General features: G+C 44.3%; 1 long non-coding RNA gene across 1 annotated transcript; it reads right to left on the bottom strand.

Moving 5' to 3' along the window:
* Window positions 1-5,923: 5,923 nt before the first annotated feature.
* On the bottom strand, window positions 5,924-6,763 carry LOC122231526. The gene is made up of 2 exons (XR_006208762.1): window positions 6,585-6,763; window positions 5,924-6,175 (listed from the first exon to the last, which is right to left on the bottom strand). It is a non-coding gene; the product is annotated as an uncharacterized LOC122231526 (long non-coding RNA).
* Between the last annotated feature and the right edge of the window lie 811 nt (window positions 6,764-7,574).

Raw genomic sequence — 7,574 nt, forward strand, 5'->3', positions numbered from 1 at the left:
CTTGTCCCCAGCAGCAAATCTGCCGGCCACCTTCTTTGATTCCTTAACCTTGCTGCCGGCTTGTATGAAATTGGCCCCATTCTCCGGGGTCCATCAAACGTGCATTTAAACTACGTCATTAGCGTCTTTCTCTGATCCATAACCTCTGGGCAATTCCGGCAGTCACTTCGGTGAGGGCAGCCGTGGTATTCTATCTGGTGAACATCTAAAACTCCTTGACAAAGTTCCTTTTAAAATTTACTCCCTTTGTTCCGGCTTCGTCTTCTGTTGAGATCTTTAGTGGCCAATGTACTCCGAGATGACTTGGGGACAAAAATCCCGTCTGGCCCAGACAGTAAATCTAGCCTCCATTCAGACGGGTTAAATGCACGCTTTATGCCCTATTGTCACGGCCTCTCCAAAGCCCCTGCGCCTTTAAGGGCTTCCTACAATAAATTAAGCCCAACGCACCGTGGTCGTGGGCGAGGGAGGAAACGGCCTGGTTGCAGCGCAGTGCGGAGGCCCCGATCTGCCGCAGATGAGCGGGCTGGGCCTAGGCCACCAGGCACGGGGACAGCCACCCTGCTCGGTCCCCCAGTCCTCCTGGGCTTTTTGGTGCTACTTTGCAGTCTTGTTTGCGAGAGGCAGAAATCCCAACTCAAAGTGGATTCGGCCACATTGTGTTGACCGGGGACCAGGAAGTCAGTCTGGGTGCCCGGGGCCCCAGGACCAGCCCCACTCTCCCCTTCGGGCCACACCCTCTTGCTGGTTACACCCCTGTGGCTGCTGCACCTGCAGTCCCTGGTCCTCCAGGGATCCAAGTCCAGCGGGACTGAGCACAGATCTCTTCCCAGCATTCCCTAGCAAGAGCCTCATTGCCTGCGTTTGGGCCACGTGACCACTCCTGACCAATCACAGGCCTGGGTGGCCTTGAACCCACACTCCGAAGGGGACCTCGGGGGCTGGGGACGCCCTCTCGGGAGAGGAATTGGCCGTGGTGCTCGGAAGAGGGGTGAACGGGGTGCTGGGGGGCGGGCAGAGCAACAGGTACCAGCTGTGGTCTCCTGCCGAGGCCCAAGATTCACAGCGGCAGGTGGTGGCTCGGCGGCTGGGGCCCACAGGGGACCCGCACACTCTGCCACAGGGTCTTTGCTTCAGCCTGTGGTCACCCATGCTGCCTCTGCGGGGCTCCTGATGCCTTCCTGGCGTTTCTCCGAGGAAGACCGTTGGCCAGTGGATGTCAGGAAGGGAGTTAGCATTCTGGAGACCACTCATCTGCCAGCAGTGGTGGCTCTGGCTAGGGTGGGGACCGTGGGCAAAAGGGTCGGTGATTGGAGCAGATGTCCTTGAATCCTGGGTCTCTGCCCATGGACCAGTTCCACAGAAAGAGTGCCCTGGAGGAGCACCTGGGTGGCTCAGTCGGTTGGGCGTCCAACCTCGGCTCAGGTCATGATCTCAGGTCATGATCTCGCGGTCCGTGAGTTCGAGCCCCGCATCGGGCTCTGTGCTGACAGCTCGGAGCCTGGAGCCTGTTTCAGAGTCTGTGTCTCCCTCTCTCTCTGTCCCTCCTCCGCTTACACACACACTCTCTCATAAATAACTAAATATTAAAAAATTTTTTATCAATCGATCAATCAATAAAAGAGTGCCCTGGAGTGTGGCGGAGACCCAATACCCCCATCTTCCTTCCTGTCAAAACCACCATTTGGGCCATCGTTGATCTAGCCCAAGAACAACGTTCTCCAGCCTTTTTTTACTGACGTGGTGACGATGTGACACAGTCGTGGCCAGTGACACGTGATGAGGGGTTATGGGATGGGGCTTCTGGGGAAACGCTTGAACAGTCTGAAACTCTTTAATGGGCCCCTTGTGCCCTTTCGCTTTTCTTCCTGCCCCAAACACAGATGTGATGGGATCCCATCCCCCATTGTGGCCCATGTTTGACACTATCAGACTATCCTGTTCTTGCTAGTCCGATGGATGCCTCGTGGTATCCCTGACTGCTTTCATTTTCATTCCCGTGATTACCAGCGAGGCTGTGGTGCCTTTCTCAGTTTCTTTCTCTGTATTTTGACTTTTTTGTATGTTTTGCCCATTTTTTCACTTGTTGATTTTTAGAAGTTCTTTATATATTCTGGATACATACCCTTTGTCAAATATCAGCACGGGGTATATTTTCTCCCCATCTGGGGCTCTCCATTTTTCCTGTGTTATCTTTTGTCATACTAAAGTTTTAAACTTCTGATACAGGTAAATTTATTAATCTTATTGATTAATTGTTCTTCTTATGTTGGTTGAATACTATTCTCTTGGGTCATAAAGATGTTCTCCTAGGTTTTATTTTAAAATCGTGTAGATTGTCTTTCAACATTTAGATCTCGTATTAACTGGAATTTATTTATTTATTTTTTTGTAGGTGTAAGACAAAGATCTAATTTTATCTTGCTTGCTATTGTAAAGCCAGTTGTCCCAGATCCACATACTGAGTGCTTTATCTTTGTTTTATTTATTTATTTTTTTACAGATTTATTTTTACATATATCTTTGGTGTCCCTACTCTGTCTTGTCAGAGTGCTTTATTCCTGCACCAATGCCACAAAGTTTGAATTACAATGACTTTACTGTAAATCCTTTGTAGGAAGCCGTCTCATCTCTCTCCTTCGTTCCTTACCCTTTCCTCCTTTTCCTTGTCTTCCTTTGACTGTCTTCCTGCTTTAAGCACTTTACTCTTCCATATAAATTCTTAAGTCACCTTGTGAGTTTCATAAAAATAGCCCATTGGAATTTTGATTAGATTTACCTTGAATTCATAACTGATATGAGTAGAATTGTCATCAATTGAGTCCTCCTATCTATGAACATGATATATCTCTTAATTTTTTAGTGCTTTTTTTACACTTTCAATGCAGATTTATACTTCTCTCCATAAAGATCTTAAATGTCTTTGATTAGACTCATTCCTAGGTGCTGTCCATCATATGATGCTGTTTAAATGTTGTCTTTTTAAAAATTTTCTTATTTTTTAAAAGTTACATCCAAATTAGTTAGCATATAGTGAGACAATGATTTCAGGAATAGATTCCTTAGTGCCCCTTCCCCATTTAGCCCATCCCCCCTCCCACAACCCCTCCCGTTACCCTCAGTTTGTTCTCCATATTTATGATACTCTTCTGTTTTGTCCCCCTCCCTGTTTTTATATTATTTTTGTTTCCCTTCCCTTATGTTCATCTGTTTTGTCTCTTAAAGTCTTCATATAAGTGAAATCATATGATTTTTGTCTTTCTCTGACTGACTCATTTCACTTAGCATAATACCTTCCAGTTCCATCCATGTAGTTGCAAATGGCAAGATTTCATTCTTTTTGACTGCCGAGTAATACTCCATTGTATATATATCCCACATCTTCTTTATCCATTCATCCATCGATGGACATTTGGGCTCTTTCCATACTTTGGCTATTGTTGACAGTGCTGCTATAAACATGGGGGTGCATGTGTCCCTTCGAAACAGCACACCTGTATCCCTTGGATAAATACCTAGTAGTGCAATTGCTGGGTCACAAGGTAGTTCTATTTTTAATTTTTTGAGGAACCTCCACACTGTTTTCCAGAGCGGCCGCACCAGCTTGCATTCCCATAAGTGTTGTCTTTTTAAAGTTACTTTTCTGATTGTTGTTGATGAATAGGAATGTAACTGAATCTCCCTGATTTTCTTAGAAGAAAAAAAAAAACTTATCAGTGAATAATAGCAAAGGGGGTATAGTTACAGGGAGCAGATAAATAGAGTTCCAAAAGATATTTAAGCAAAAACAACACAGGCCAAAAAAAAATAACATAACATATAATAACATAATTGGTTATTATAGTATTAGTCTCTCAGCAGTTGACAGAGCAATTAGACAAAAACTGAGAAGAGCAGGGGCGCCTGGGTGGCTCAGCTGGTTGAGCGTCTGACTTCGGCTCAGGTCCCGATCTCCCTGTTTGTTAGCTCAAGCCCCACATCAGGCTCTGTGCTGACTGCTCAGAGCCCAGAGCCTGCTTCGGATTCTGTGCCTCCCTCTCTCTCTGCCCCTCTCCCTCTCGCACACTCTCTCTCTCTTCTTCAAAAATAAATAAACTTTAAAAAATTTTTTAAGGGGCACCTGAGTGGCTCAGTGGGTCAAGTGTCCGACTTCAGCTCAGGTCATGAGCTCACAGTTTGTGGGTTCGAGCCCCGCGTCAGGCTCGGTGCTGACAGCTCGGAGCCTGGAGCCTGCTTCGGATTCTGTGTCTCCCTCTCTCTCAGTCCTTCCTCCACTCACACTCTGTCTCTCTCTCTCTCTCTTTCAAAAATAAACAAACAAACAAAAAAAAAAAAACCAGAGAACTGCATCCAAAAGAATAAAATAACATTTAACCAAGGAGGTGAAGGATGTGTGTATTGAAGGCCACACATTAATGGGAGAAATGGAAGGAGACACACATAAAAGGAAAGATTCTATGCTTATGGATTAGAAAAATCAATATTATGAGAATGTCCCTACTACCCAAAGCAAGCTACAGACTCAATGCAATTTCTATCAAAATTCCAGCGGAAATAGAACAAATAGTCCTAAACTTTGGATGGAACCACAAAAATCCACAAGTAGCCAAAGCAGTCTTGAGGAAGAAAAACAAAGCTGGAGGTTTCATGCTTCCTGATTTCAAACTATCTTACTAAGCTATAGTAGTTCAACAGCATAGTGTTGGCATGAAAACAGAAACACAGATCAGTAGCACAGAATAGAGAGCCCAGCAGTAAACACACACACATATATAATCAATTCATTTATGAGGAAGGAGCCAGGAATATATAATGGGGAGAAGGACAGTCTCTAGAAGGAAACATAAGCCTGAATCTCCTTGACGTAAGTCTTGGCAATGATTTTTCAAATCTGACACCAAAAATCAAAATCAACATAAGCAACAATAAATAAGTGGGGGCTACATCAAGCCAGAAAGCCTCTGCACACCAAAGGAAACCGATAAAATGAAAGACAACCCACTGAATGGGAGAAATACTTGTAAGCCACGTGTCTGATAAGGGGCTAATATCCAAAGCACATAAAGAACTCATGCAACTCAATAGCAAAGAAACCAACCAACCAATTTAAAAATGAGCAGAGGAGCTGAATAGACATTTTCCCACAAAAGACATACAGATGGCCAACAGGTTCATGAAAAGATGCTCAACGTTGATAATCATCAGGGAAATGCAAATTGAAACCGCAATGAGGTGCCCCCTCACACCCGTGAGCATGACGAGTCTCAAAAAGAGATGAAAACATAAGTGTTGGTGGGGCTGTGAAGAAAGGGGACCCCTGTGCACTGTTAGTGGGCATGTAAATCGGTGCCACCACTGGGGAAAACGGTATGGAGTTTCCTTAGAAAGCTATAAATAGAACAACCACATCATCCAACAATTCCACTTCTGGGTACTCATCCCAGGACACAGAGATGCTAACTTGAAAAGGTAAATGCACCCCCATGTTCATTGCGACGTAATTTACAATAGCCACGATATGGAAACAAACTACATTTCCACGGACGGATGAATGGATTAAGCAATTGTGGTACGTATGTGATGTATGTGAATATTATTCAGCTGCACAAAGGACTGAAATCTTACCATTTGTGGCAATAGGGAAGGACCTCCAGAACATTATGCTGAGTGAAATAAGTCAGATAGAGAAAGACACTGTATGATCTCTCTAAAGCTCATAGATACAGAAAATAGATTGGTGGTGGCCAGAGGTGGGGGTGGGTCGTGGAAGAAATAAGTGAACGGGGATTAAATATATATATTTTATATTTATATATCTTTACCCATATCTAATGAAATAATGAGCAGGATGTTGCTCAGATGCATCCACTGGGGGGAAAAACCCTAAGAGATGTGGAAAATTTGAGCACTGCCATAGACCACCTTGACTGAAGTGATATTTATTGAAGTCTACACCCCCAAAGACAGAATACACACTTTTACATTTTCATCAAGATGTACTATATACTGGATCATAATGAAAAATGTTGTTCTTAACTTTGTTCCCCCATATACCATGTGTCTTCTTCTCTAGATGCTTTTAAGATTTTCTCCTCATCACCAGTTGGCTTCTCATGTGCCACCGTGAAACTGTCTTTACGTTTATCCTGCTTGGGATTCGTTGGGATTCTCGGATCTGTGGGTTTACAGCGTACATCATATTTGGAACATTTTTGGCAATTGTTTCTTCAGATATTTTTCCTGCCCCACCCTCATATTCGTTATCTTTTGTTGCATAAACATATACCCCCAAACTAGTGGCTTAAAACAACAAGCATATTGCCTGGGGTGCCTGGGTGGCTCAGTCAGCTGAGCATCCGACTTTGGCTCAGGTCATGATCTTGCAGGTTGTGAGTTCGATCCCTGTGTCAGACTCTGTGCTGACAGCTCAGAGCCTGGAGCCTGCTTCAGATTCTGTGTGTGTGTTGTGTGTGTGTGTGTGTGTGTGTGTGTGTGTCTCTCTGCCCCTCCCCCACTCACACTCTGTCTCTTTCTCCTTCAAAAATAAATAAACATTAAAAAAAACAACAAGCATATTATCTCACACAGTTTTTGTGGGTCAGGAATGTGGGAGCAGCTCATCTGGGTGCCTTTGGTTCAAGGTCCTTCATAAGAAGGCCCCAATCTACGTGTCGGCTGGGGCTACAGTCACATGCTTGTTTCAGTTTTCCACCACGTGGACCCCTTCCTGGGGCTGCCCGAGTGCTTTCAAACATGGCAGCCAGCTTCCCCCAGAGTGCATGGTCCGAGAGAGAATAAGGCTGAAGCCACAAAGTCCTTTATGACCTGTCCTCAGAAGTCATACAACATCATTCCTGCAATGTTTGAGTGGTAACTAGATTAGCCTTATTCAGGGTGGAGAGGGGCTGTCAAGGTCATGGATCCCAAAAGATGGGGACCATTGGGAGCCATCTCAGAGAATGGCTACCACACTACTAGCTTTCTTTCCTCAACCCCTGAGTCTCCAGTTATAGGTCCACTAGACCACCTGATCTTGTCCTGCAGGTCACTGGCACTGTTTGATCTCTTTTTTTCCTTTCTACTTCATTTTGGATAGTTTCTCTTGCTATGTCTTCAAGTTCCCCAATCTTTTCTTCTGCAGCATCTAATGAGTTGTTGATTCCATTCAGTGATATTTTATTTCAAACATTGTATTTTTCATCCCTACAAGTTTAATTTGGTCCAGTTGGCTGACGGTGTTGTTTAAGTCATCTGTATTACGCTTGATGGTCTGTCAACTTGTTCCAGCATTTAACGAGAGAAGTGTTGAAGTCTTCAACAATGTGTCCAACTCTTTTCTCAGTTCTGTCTGTTTTTACTCAGTGTATTTTGGACCTCTCTTTTACTCAGTGCGTGCACATTTAGGATTGTCACATCTTAGTTAATTGACCTTTTTAGCATTGTGAAATGTCCTTATTAAATATTTTTCCATTTTTCTACTCTAAACCTATTTGTGTGTTTATACCCAATACCACATGGGGTCGGGGACTGATCTCTTAGCTAATCTGATGACAGCCAGGCAGAACTTGAGTATG

This window comes from Panthera tigris, chromosome D1, assembly GCF_018350195.1.
Source record: "Panthera tigris isolate Pti1 chromosome D1, P.tigris_Pti1_mat1.1, whole genome shotgun sequence".
NCBI classification, from domain to species: Eukaryota; Metazoa; Chordata; class Mammalia; order Carnivora; family Felidae; genus Panthera; species Panthera tigris.